This window comes from Callithrix jacchus, chromosome 15, assembly GCF_049354715.1.
Source record: "Callithrix jacchus isolate 240 chromosome 15, calJac240_pri, whole genome shotgun sequence".
NCBI lineage: Eukaryota > Metazoa > Chordata > Mammalia > Primates > Cebidae > Callithrix > Callithrix jacchus.
Window position 1 is genome coordinate 35,565,754 of NC_133516.1, and position 13,613 is coordinate 35,579,366.

A 13,613-nucleotide genomic window follows, 5' to 3' on the forward strand; every position below is an offset into this window, starting at 1 on the left:
CAAAAGTCAAAGGTTAGGGCCTACATATCATATGATTCAAGGTAATGCAATTATGGAAAAATGGAAGACATACTTTAGCTTTTGCAGGCTCAATTTCCATCACCAGCAAATCTAGTTCAGCTATAAATATAACAAATTAACATATACTGATTGGAGCATATTCCACCTGCTTTGTAGGTGAAAAGCTAACATCTCTCAAAACTGAATGCTAAAGAGACTAATAACAAAAATACAAAAAAAACATAAAAATTATAAATATTTCATACTACCCTTCCCAAATTGTAAACCATATTTTGAAAAATATAGTATCTAAAAGACAATCACAATCATCTGAAAATCTGCTATAGGAATTGTGGAGCTACTGGATTTGATTACACTGTTGGCAAAAACACTTGCTGCTTCAATGGAAAATATTTTCATCAATATTTCCAGTGCTGAGCCCTAAGTGGAAATAATACAATTCATCCACGAAACTTGCTAAGTTACAATTTATGCACTAGTTTATACTCAAAATGGTAAGGGTAATCATTCTTCAATCCTTCACCTAAAGAGTAAACTCTTCTAAAGGGACAGAAAAGAACAGGTAAACCTAGAATTGGCAAAAGAATGTGACATTTTTTTTTTAATTTTTTTTTTTTAAGATGGGGTTTCACCATGTTGGCCAGGCTGGTCTTGACCTCAGGTGATCCACCCACCTCGGTCTCCCAAAGTGCTAGGATTACAGGCATGAGCCACTGTGCCCAGCTAAGAATATGACATCTTGAGTATAGCTCTTAGTGGTATTGTATCGCTAAGTTGTTCAAAATAGACCAGAGGTAGTTTTCTGCTAAATTCACTTTTCTATCCACTACTAGCTGGAATCAATTTTTTTCACATTCTAGGAAATTATTATATTACTATGTTTGCTCTGGCCAAAATGCTGTCATCATTTTGTTACTATTAGATAATAATCCATTAATAGTAACTTTAATGACTTCAAGAAAGAACATAGTTTATATATAAAGAATCTTTTTTTTTTTTTTTGAGACAAAGTCTCACTCTGTCACCCAGGCTGGAGTGCAATGGCACAATATCGGCTCACTACAACCTCTGCCTCCTGGGTTCAAGCGATTCTCCTGTCTCAGCCTCCCAAGTAGCTGGGATTATGGGTACCTGCCACCACAACCAGCTAATTTTTGTATTTTTAGTAGAGACAGGGTTTCACCATGTTGGTCAGGCTGGTCTCATACTCCTGACCCCAGGTGATCCGCCACCTCAGCCTCCACAAATGCTGGGATTACAAGCATGAGACACCGCTCCTGGCCAAGAATCATTTTCTTTCAATTAACTGCCTCACAATCAGGGAGGAAGAGAGCTGACACTCAGGTGCTCACTACAGTAGGCACAATGTGATATGATACCTCTTTCATCCCACCAGCATTTAAAATATTCCCATTTTAAAGGTCAGGAAATGGGAGACTCAAAGAAGTTACTTAACTTGTCCAATATCACACAACTAGTAAATGACAGCCAAATCCATAACCTAAATTCTTTTACCAAGATACCGAGCTGCCTGCCATTCAAAAATAAAATCTTTACATGTAACACTTTTCCCAAAATGGATTTCCTCATCTTCTGTCATTTCTTCTTAGACAGTTCACTGAATGTCCTAAAACCTCAATTCAGGAAAGAACTGAGACCACTTCTTAGAAAGTTTTTAGGCCAGACACAGTGGCTCACGCCTCTAATGCCAGCACTTGGGAGGCTGAGGCAGAGGCAGGAGAATTGCTTGAGGCCAGGAGGTCAACTTTGCAGTGAGCCGTGATCACACCACTGTCCCCCAGCCTGGGTGACAGAGTAAGACCCTGTATTTAAAAAAAAAATTATTTTTTAGAACCACCACGTAGTGAATCAACTGACAATAAGAAACATATCTGATAGCTGTTACTGATAACAGATCTTTGTAAAAAGCTCTGGGGACCAACAGTAGTACATTTAGAGTACCTTATAAGCTATTTTTACAATATTCTTTATTTTTGCAACACAAAATCAGATGTCACAGTCCCTGACAGGGGTGAGTCCTAAGCTCTCTTGGGACTAGACTCTAAAGGACAGGCCCTCAGTGTATGATGGAGTCAGTGAATGAATACAGACACAGTCAGCATAAATGTTAATACAGCTAAGATAAATTATGAAACTGGAGGACCCGCAAAATGAAAGCATAAAGCAACCCCCCTTCAACAAATGTCATTTAAAAAACCAGAATCATGTTTGAGTTATATAAAAAGTAATAGGGCTGGGAGCAGTGGTTCACGCCTGTAATCCCAGCACTTTGGGAGGTTGAGGCAGGCAGATGGTTTGGGCCTAGGAGTGGCAGACCAGCCTGGACAAAACGGTGAAATCTCGTCTGTGCAAAACATTAGCTAGGCATGATGGCATATACCTGTAGTCCCAGCTACTCAGGAGTCTGAGTGGAAGGATCACTTGAACCCAGGACACAGAGGTTGCAGTGAGCCAAGATCATACCACTGCACTCCAGCCTGGGCGACAGGTGAAAGAGATCGTGTCCAAAGGAAAAAAAAAGAAAAACAAAAACAAAAAATACCTCACTGTATTTTAATTTGCAACAGCCCAGTTAAAACTATAAAAACGGTTATCATAAGAAAAAATAGAGAATAACAAGTGCTGTCAAGAATGTGGAGAAACCACAATGGAAAATGGTACAGGCAATTTGAAAAACAGTTTGGCAGTTCTTCAAAAAGTTAAACACAGAGTTACCATAAGACCCAGCAGTTCCACTCCTAGGTATAGACCCAAGGGAAATGAAAACAAATGTCCACACAAAAACTTGTATAGAAATGTTCACAGCAGCATTCCTGACAACAGCCAAAATGTAGAAATAACCCAAATGTTCATCAACTGATGAGTAGATAAATAAAATGTGATACAGCCATAAAGTAGACTATTATCTGGTAATAAAAAGAAATGAAATACTGATACTGGATGAACTTCGAAAACTTTATGCTAAATTAATGCCAGGCCCAAAAGACCACATATTATATCATTTACACAAAATATCCAGCATAGGCAAATCTAGAGAGACAGAAAGTAAATTAGTGGTTGCCTTAGGCTGAAGAAGCAGGGAAAGGGCATAACTGCTATGGGTACAAGGCTTTTTTTCTGGAATAATGAAAATGTTCTAAAATTAGATTATCGTGATGGTTCCACTACCCTATAAATACACTGAAAACCAATAAATTGTATACTTTAGGTGAGGTTTTTTTCCTTTTATTTTTTAAATGAAACGATTATAAAAATAAGAAAATGCTTATAATTGTTTGCTTCTCATTTTTCTTCTTCAGACAGCAAGACATACAGTAGGGAAGACTTATTTCATCAAGAACAATATACTATAGTTGTTTTTCTTTGATTTAGAATACTGACTTTCTAGCACCCTACTTTTAGCAGTAAAAGAAAATAAAGTTGGGAATTTCTAACATTTAAAACACAGTCATTAATAAAGGACAAAGTAAAAAAAAAAAAATTAGAACTTTAAGCCCACACCTCTAACACCAAAGCAGAAGGAATTTGCTTATTCCAGCTTGGCGCACCAGACACTACTATACCCTCTGACCTCTAGTAACACTTGCCATCATAGTCTTGATCACGGATTGCAGTGCAAACCTTCAGGAATTGCTACAAGCCAAAGACATGTCAATCTAGCTGAGGTCAGGGTGAACATTATATATCCAACTTTCAAAGCATACAATTAATGTCCAACCTTCTCAAGGTGGTTATATCAACACACATCCCACAAGCATGGCTCTAAGTACTCAGTGACAGTGGGTTTTTAAATTCCTGCAACTCTAGTGTGTAATGACATACCCCTGTGTTTTAATTTATATCTCCCAATTAAAGTGAGGCTGAATGCCTTTTCTTATGTTTACTGACCCCTGGGTTCCTTCTTTGAGAAGTGCCTTCTCAAGTCATTTTCCTACTGGGTTGTCTTCCTTATGTATTGATTTGAAGGAACTCTTCACATATTCTGACAGTTCTGTGTGATTATTCTCCCACTCCGTGGCTCATCTTTTTACTCTTTATGGTGTCTGTTGTTAATTAATTTTAATGTAGTCATATTTATCAACCCTTTCCTTATAGTGCTTTTTGCCTCTTGTTTTAAGAAATCCTTCCCCATTCTGAAGTCACAAACATCTTCTCTTAACAGTTTTGCCTTTCACATTGGAAATTTCTGTTTTGATTCATATTGGAAAGATCCAATTTCTTTTTATTTTTCCCATCTGTAAAACTGATTATTGTTAACTAGATTTGTCTCCAGTGTCTAGACTTATAACCACTAAGGAAAACAGGAATAAATGAGATCCTCCTTTGGTTGAAGACATACTATGCTACTATGCTGAGTACTTTATATACCGTATACAAATACACAGTAATTCTGCAAAGTACATTATTACTAATCCAATCTTTCAGAAAATGAAACTAAGGCTAAGAAACACGTCCAAGCTTTTAGAAGATAAAGATGGGATCCATGCCTGTCTAATCTAGTGCCCATAATATTTCTACACACCACACTATTTTAGGTAAGAATGTGATCTCTGGATAAAAAAGAAAATATTTTCATTGTGAGGATGTTGCAGTCACCTTACTCTCCAGGTCCACTCATATAGTGACACTTACTTTTATTTTACAGTTCTTTTATTAATTTACTCAACAGATATTTCTTGGGTTCCTATTACCTGTCAGGTACTGTTTCAGGCTCTGAGGATGAAGTAGTGAGCAAAACAAATTCCCTACCCTCTTGGGGGTTTATAGTCTAACCAGACCAGAAGTACTCTCCCATATCTATTCTACATGAAGAATCACACAGTTAGTAAAGGAAATCTTCCTCCAACAGCAGAGTGACAGGACTGCAACATGGAACGAGGAATTTAAAGAACAAGAAGGAACTTAAAGAGCAACTTTATTTCCTGGGGTTCTTTCATATGAATACTGGTATTCATATGAAATAAAGCATCCCATGCCTCTTCCCTTCTCCTGCAGCTTATACCTTCACTCTTCAAAAAAACCAGTAACTACCTTAACAAAATGAGCATGACTTCTCGCAAACATCTATATATACCTTGTGCTGTTTCTAAACTCTTTTCCTTCTCTACTTAAAAAAGATTATTTTCAGTAAGTGGCAAGTAATAATAAACTGCTTTTTCATTTCTTTAATACAAATTTGAAGTCTATGCATACTTAGAAAATTGAAGAATAGTCCAGGCCTGGTGGCTGAAGCCTGTAATCCCAGCACTTTGGGAGGCCAAGGCGGGCAGATCACAAGGTCAGGAGATTGAGACCAGCCCGACCAACATGGTGAAACCCTGTCTCTACTAAAAATACAAAAACTTAGCCAGGCGTGGTAGCATATGCCTGTAGTCCCACCTACTTGGGAGGCTGAGGCAGGAGAATCTCTTGAACCTGGGAGGTGGAGGTTGCAGTGAGCTGAGATTGAGCTACTGCACTCCACCTGGGCAACAGAGTGAGACTTTATTTTAAAAAACAGGAAAGAAAGAAAAGAAAAGAATTAAAAAAAAGAAAGAGAGAGAGAAGGAAGGAAGGGAGGAAGGGAGGGAAAGAAAGGAAAGAAAGGGAAGAAAGGAAGAAAGAAAGGGAAAGGGAAAGGAAGAAAATTGAAGAATGCAAGAACCAGGCAAGAAAGTTAGTTCTGCAGAACAACGTGAAGGTCAAAAACTTCCTTTATTTTCCCACCACCTGCTTGAATCTGCTTTCGTCCTTCAGAAAAGGAAACTCCCTTCCCTGAAGCTCTAGACACTACTCTATTCCCCTACTTACTCTGTAACCTAGAACCTTCAGTTAAACCTCATGTTCTACACCCCTAACTATCACAACAGTCCCATAAGATCAGCACACAAACAGGCTCTCACGTTGATGTCTCAACAGTAAAAGAAAACCCCTTCAAGCACTTCTCCATTTCCCTGCTTCCTCCTCACAGCAAGCTGTCTCATCTCAGAGGCTTGCCTACATAGGGCATTTCCTCATTTGCTCCCCGTGTGGCTACAGCCTCACCTAACTCACTGGTACTGCTCTTGTCCAGGTCACCAATGACCTTCCTTTGCTAAATCCAGTGGTGTGCTCTCTTATCTTAGCAGACCCTCCATTCTACACAGTAAAATGCCGCTCCTTACAGGATTTTCTTCTCTCAGGTACTGTGACACTACTCTCCTGGTTTTCCTTCTTCCTCTCTAGCCAATCCTCAGTCTCCTTTGCCGCCTCCTCCAAAATCACAAGCTCTAAAGCTTGGAATTCCTTGGGGTTTGGTGCTGAGTCTTCTTTTTTTCCCATCCACACTGGAATTCTCTTCCTCGGTGATGTCATGCAAACTCATGGCTATAAATATTATCAATACTCATAGCTATAATCCTACCACTTTGGGAGGCTGAGATGGAAGGATTGCGTGAGAACAGGAGCTTGAGACCAGCCTGGACAACATAGTAAGACTTTGTTTCCATAACAAAAAATTTTTTTCTAATTAACTGGATGTCGTGACCTGTATCTGTAGACCCAGCTACTAGGGAGGTGGAAAGATCATGTGAGTCTAGGAGGTCAAGAGGGCTGCAGTGAGCTATGCTTGTACCACTGCACTCCAGCCTAGACAACAGAGCAAGACCTTGTTTTAAAAACAAGCAAAAAAAGCGTATGTGTGTGTTTGTGTACGCGCAAGAGTGTATGTGTAAAATCAATGATTAATAGGACTCACTCACTGAGCTCCAGACTCACATATCCAACTACTCATTTGGAATTTCCATTTTAAAAAGTTACATGGGCAACCAAAACTGAACTCCAATTTTGTTTCCCAACCCAACTCTACCCAGGTTTCCCCATCCTAATAGTACAGGACAAACCTGGTCAAAAACTTAGAAACCACTGTTGATGGCTTCCTCAGTCTCAACCTGTCCATGAGCAAGTGCTACTGAGTCTAGACACCATATTATTTTGAAATCAAACACTTCTATTTTTCACTGTCATTATCCTAGTTCATGTCACCTAGACTACTGCAGCAACCTCCAAACTGTCTCCCTTTCCACATTTGGAAGTCTGTTCTCCATACAGTATACAGGCATTTCTTAAAAGACAAGCAGGATGGGCACGGTGGCTCACGCCTGTAATCCTAGTACTTTGGGAGGCCAAGGCAGGCGTATCATGAGGTCAGGAGATTTAGAACATCCGGGCCAACATGGTGAAACCCCGTCCCTACTAAAAACCCAAATATTAGCCAGGTATGGTGGCGCACACCTCTAGTACCAATTGCTCAAGAGGCTGAGGCAGGAGAATTGCTTGAACCTAGGAGGTGGAGGCTCCACGAGCCGAGACTGCGAAACTGCACTCCAGCCTGGGTGACAGAGCAAGACTCTTGTCTAAAAAAAACAAAAAAGACAAAAGTAAATCATGACACAATCCTACTTAAAGCCTTTCAGTAACTGCCTAAACAGTAAAATCAAAACTCCTTACTGGGATATACGAGGCCCTACAAGATCTGGTGTCCCCACTTACCACTTCGACTTCTTTCTATTCACACTCCCTCTGCTGGTTTCTAGTTCACCACAAACTCCACTCTCAGGGCCTCTGCAGGTGCTCTCCCCCTCACCCAGACTTCTCTACACATGACTGCTTCTTGCCTTCCACAGCTTAGTCTAAAACCAGTATATCAAGATTTTTTTTCCTGCTATAGCCAGTGAGTACCAAGAAAAAGTAGGCCAGGCATGATTGCTCACGCCTATAATGCACTTTGGGATGCCAAGACAGGTAGATTACCTAAGGTCATGAGTTTGAGACCAGTATGGCCAACATGGTAAAACCCCATCTCTACTAAAAATACAAAAATTGGGCCGAGCATGGTGGCTCACGACTATAATTCCAGCACTTTGGGAGGCCAAGGCAGGCGAATCGTCAAGAGATCAAGACTGTCCTGGCCAACATTGTGAAACCCTGTCTCTACTAAAACTACAAAAACTAGCCGGGCGTAGTGGCGTGCACCTGTAATCCCAGCTACTCGGGAGGCTGAGGCAGGACAACTGCTTGAACTTTGGAGGTGGAGGTTGCAGTGAGCCAAGACCATGCCCCTGCACTCCAGCCTGGCAACAGAGTGAGACTCCATCTCAAAAACAAAGAAAAACAAACAAACAAAATAACAAAAATTGGCCAGGCATGGTGGTACATGCCTGTAATCCCAGCTACTCAGGAGACCGAGGCAGAAGAATCACTTGAACCTGGGAGGTGGAGGTTGCAGTGAGCCAAGATCGTGCCACTGAACTCTCACCTAGGAGACAGAATGAGACTCCGTCTCAAAACAAACGAACAAACAAAAAAAAAGAAAAAAAAGAAAGAAAGAAAGATTTTTTTCTAATGACTCTATTGAACACATCCCCATCTTACTTTCTAACATATCAGATTTCCTGCCTAGCATTTATCACAATTACTAGATTTTATTTATTTCCTTACTGGTTTATTATCTCCCTACCTTCCTGCAATATAAGCTTCTGCCTTTTCTGGGTAGTTTACTAAAGCCAATACATGTTTGTAGAATAAATGGCAGAAAGAACAAGTCAAGGATGGAAGAAGGAGAGAGAAGGGGAAACCAAGAACAGAGAACATATTTCCAATCTATACCCAGGCATCCACCCACAGTAATACAAGTTTTTCCATCCTAAGTAAAAGTAGAGGCCAGACATGGTAGCTCACACCTGTAATCCCAAAACTTTGGGAGACCAAGGCAGGCAGATCACCTGAGGTCAAGAGTTTGAGACCAGCCTAGCCAACATGGCAAAACCCCCTCTCTACTAAAAATGAAAAAAAATAGCCAGGCGTGGTGGCACGCACCTGTAATCCCAGCTACTCGGGAGGCTGAGGCAGGAAAATCACTTGAACTGGGGAGGTGGAGGTTGCAGTGAACCGAGATGGTGACACTGCACTCCAGCGTGGGCAACAAAAGCAAGACTCTATAACAAAAAAAAAAAAAAAAGAAAGTAGAGGTCCCCTATTGACTCAGTTGAACCTAACAGTAATCCATAATAATATATAGTAAGCTTAATCTATTCATAAAGGACATCTCTAACAATAATCTTTTTTACACTCAGTACATTTCTAATGAAAGATCAAATTCAGTTATCACTTTACAACTAGTCTTGGGAGTAACTAGTATGTACCTAAATTTGCTGAAGTAAATTTGGAGACAATTTTGCTTAAAATCTAAGGTCAAGAAGAGGAAATAATAATATAATCAAGTGCTTTATGCTTATGCTCATTAGAAAATGTCTCTAGGGCCAGGTGCAGTGGCTCACACCTGTAATCTCAGTACTTTGGGAGGCTGAGGAGGGCAAATCACGAGGTCTAGAGATCGAGACAATCCTGGCCAACATGGTGAAACCCCGTCTCTACTAAAAATACAAAAATTAGCCGGGCGTGGTGGCACGTGCCTGTAGTCCCAGCTACTTGGGAGGCTGAGGCAGGAGAACTGCTTGAACCCGAGAGGCAGAGGATGCAGTGAGCCAAGATCGTGCCACTGCACTCCAGCCTGGCGCCTGGCGACAGAGCAAGACTCTGTCTCAAGAAAGAAAAAATGTCTCTAGGAAAGTATAATGTTAAAGCTGGGTGATGTGTAAATTGGGGGTATATTACATTTTCTCTACTTTTGTGTTATGTTTAAATTTTTCCATAATAAAAAGTTAAATAAATAAAAGTAAATGCCTCTATGAAGTCAAAAGACAGCAAGTATCTGTGGGTCACAGACATACTTCTGGCTCAAGTGCAGTCTGTTGCCATTTGGAGATTTAATTTAAGTAATTTGATGGTTGCTAAGTGTCTTCCCAAGTCTTACGATGTCAGGTCTTCATCAGGGCCTTTTTGGGAAAATTGGAGGATACAAGAAAGCAGGACTGCCCTTTCACCTGCTCTGTGTCACAGCCTTCCAGCCCCAGCACCACCAGCCCAGCCCCTTTCTATGGGAGTTTCCAATAAACCCAGATCAAAAACAGCAATCTCGGGGCAAAATAAAATCACTTACAAGAGGAAAAGAGAAAAAGCACACAGAAGGGGAAAATATTAATACATTATTTTTGTTAAATTCAAACCAACCATTTTCCCCTAGAATTTTGATGAGGTAATATTTCTTCTAGAGTAGCACTTCAAATTTAGGAAGGGATTCGTAGAAGACTAACTGCAAAAACAGCAGAGACCAGCAACCCCACCCAATAAAGTTCCTTCTCTCAAAGATTCCTTACCTCACTCCAGATTCTTCTATTGCATTTTTAAAAAGTGGTTAAGAGATGAAAAGTAAGACCTCACTAGGTAAAACAAAGAACATAAGAATCTAAGCTACTCTGGCAGGTGTTTGTTTTCTACGGTAGAAATAGCCTAGTTGGACTGGGTATGGTGGCTCACGCCTGTAATCCCAGTGCTTTGGGAGGCCAAGGTGGGCAGATCCCTTGAGCCCAGGAGCTGGAGACCAAACTGGGCAACATGGTGAAACCCCATCTCTAGTAAAAATACAAAAATTAGCTAGGCATGGTACCATGTGACTTTAGTTTCAGCTACTAGGAGGCTGAGGTAGGAGAAATCATTGGGCCCAGGAGGTAGATGCGGCAGTCAGCCATGATCACGCCTGGGCGACAGGGTGAAATGCTGTCTCAAAAAAAAAAAGCAAACATGATAAGACCCTGTCTCTATAAAAAAAAAAAAAAAACCGAATGAAGAAGCAAAATACACTACAGACATACAGTGGAATACTATTCAGTCTCTAAAATGAAGGAGATTCTGACACGTGCTACAATGTGGATGAACCTTGATGATATTATGCTAAGTGAAATAAGCCAGTCACCAAAAGACAAATACATGACTCCACTTACCTGAGGTACCTAAAGTAGTCAATTTCATAGACCTGAAAAACAGAATGGTGGTTACCAGGGGCAGGGTGGAGGGGGGAATGGGAAGTTATTATTTAGTGGGTATAGAGTTTTACTTTTACAAGATGAAAAAGAGTGATGGAGACGGATGGTGGTAATGGTTGCACAACATTATATACACAGTCATACCACTGAACTGTACACTTAGAAGTAGTTAAGATGGTAAATTTAATGAATACATTTAACATCACTAAACTATACATTTAAAAATGGTTACGACACTAAATTTTATTTTGCCCCAATAAAAAAATTTTTTTAATGTTGCCGTGCCTAACAAATAGCTTAATAGCTTCATGCCATAAATCATGTAGTTACCAACCAAGTATGTTTAGATTTGGGTGTCCGTGTTCATAAAGAGAGAATAAAAAAAAAAAAAAAAGGAGCAACATGACCTTTAAATGACAGCAGGAGTAACAAATGACTCTAATCAGATCAGGAGAGGTCAATGTGATCCTTTAGGTGACAGAGATCTAATCTGGGACACGGTTGGGCCTAAACACAGATTTACTGAACTCAAGGAAATGAACACTTAATCACACTAAGAGATCACGGCCACAGTGAAGATATGTTTCCTGTCTTGTTCCATTTCTAGAGGCTAAGTTCAGTTTTGTGGTTCAACACATGGATATGACTAGGCTAAACTGCGATTTAATTCTTAGCTTTCTTATATTTCAGTCATGGTCTAAGATCTTACTCTGTGTTATTATTTGGTGGCACAACCCAAACTACTCAGTTTAATTTGTTCTACATCTAAATTTATCTCCATACATAAATTAAATAAATGCCATCTATGCTGGATAGTGTATACCGGTACTTAGTCCCATATCTACCCTTCTGGACTCTCCCTGCATCAGGCCTGAAATCTACATTTCCAAACCCCCCCGTCAGCTGTGCTCCCATTAGGCTCTGGCAGCAGCACTGGCAGGAGTGCAGGTTTCTGCTTGGCTGCAGCCAACTCCAGCAGCATCAGTGAGAAATGGGGGTTTGTGTTTAAAGGTTTAAACTTTTGTTCCTTCAGCCCTTCATTTTGTTGGTTTTTTTTTTTTTTCAGCCCTTCATTTTGTAAACAATTCCTAGAATTACATCGCTCTTTTTTTTTGAGACGGAGTTTCGCTCTTGTTACCCAGGCTGGAGTGCAATGGCGCTATCTCGGCTCACCGCAACCTCCGCCTCCTGGGTTCAGGCAATTCTCCTGCCTCAGCCTCCTGAGTAGCTGGGATAACAGGCACGCGCCACCGTGCCCAGCTAATTTTTTTTGTATTTTTAGTAGAGACGGGGTTTCACCATGTTTACCAGGATGGTCTCAATCTCTTGACCTCGTGATCCACCCGCCTCGGCCTCCCAAAGTGCTGGGATTACAGGCGTGAGCCACCGCACCCAGCCTATTACATCCCTCTTGAATGAAACACCTGGAGTAGTTTCCTGAGTAGACACTCACTAACAGCCCACCAAATTCAAAATTTACATAAGTCATGGGCCAGGGTGGGAAGCTATTCTATGAAATACTCATTCATCTATTCATTCAACAGATTTTTAGTGAGCACCTACTATGGACCAGATGCTGTTCTAGGAACTAGAGATATAGCAGGAAACAACACAGACAAAAATCCTTGTCCTGAAGAAGCTTACATTCTAGTGAAGGAGAGGCAATACTCAGGACAAGTAGATAAAACACATAGCGTGTAACACAAGTGCTAAGGAGAAAAAAATTAAGCACGGGCAAGGATATAAAATGTTGAAGAAGGGTTGAAATTTTAGATATGCAAGTCACCAAGGTGATTTTTGGGGGAAAACCCCAAAGAGGTAAGGGAGCTAGTAGTTACTCACATAATTGTAGGAAGAGCATTCCAGGTGAGGGAAGATATGTGAAAGGGTCCCAAGGAGGAAATCTCCTTGGTATATTCCTACGTGAACTAGAACAGACAAAGGGGAGAATATGTGAGAGATGGGGAGGGTCGGCCATGAGAGCCTTGTTGGCTATGATAAAGGCTTTAGCCACTGCAGTAATTCTGAGCAGAGTAATATCATCTGACTTACCTGTGAACAGGGTCACTGTGTCAATAATAGACTGCAAGGGGCAAAAGTAGAAGTAACAGGGGAAACAGCTAAGAAGGTCCTGCAATAATCCAAGTGAAATTGAATGATCGCTGGGACCAAAGAGTTAGCACTATTCGGAGGATGCGAAGCAAATTCTGAATATATTTTGAATTCCTATCTGGTCCTTAAAAAGTCAGGGTCTGGGCTGGGCGCAGTGACTCACGCCTGTAATCCCAGCACTTTGGGAGGCCAAGGCAGTCAGATCACGAGGCCAGCAGTTCAAGACCAGCTTGGCCAACACTGTGAAACCCTGTCTCTACTAAAAATACAAAAATTAGCTAGGCATGGTGGTACATGCCTCTAACCCCAACTACTCAGGAGGCTGAGGCAGGAGAATTGCTTGAACCAGGACCCGGGAAGTGGAGGTTGCAGTGAGCCGAGATCACACCACTGCACTCCCAGCCTAGGCTGCAGAGCAAGACTCCATCTCAAAACATAAAACAAAAAAAAAAAAGTTGGGCTGGTCCCAGAATCTCACTGGAAATCATACAACAGAAACTTTGATGGGACTCCTACCAGGTGTAAGAATATAATGAATATTATAGAATTATTTAATTA

General features: G+C 40.8%; 1 protein-coding gene across 15 annotated transcripts in view; it reads right to left on the reverse strand.

Moving 5' to 3' along the window:
- Nucleotides 1-13,613, reverse strand: part of SFMBT1 (Scm like with four mbt domains 1) — a 149,502-nt gene that overhangs the window by 112,727 nt on the left and 23,162 nt on the right. For 5 of the 15 annotated variants that reach the window (XM_078351144.1, XM_078351146.1, XM_054245736.2 and 2 more), the window contains one exon: nt 10,902-10,933. The exons of the other annotated variants lie outside the window; for them this stretch is intronic. The gene's annotated coding sequence lies outside the window, so the exon portion shown is untranslated. The remainder of the gene's footprint in view (nt 1-10,901; nt 10,934-13,613) is intronic. 15 annotated transcript variants of the gene reach the window in all.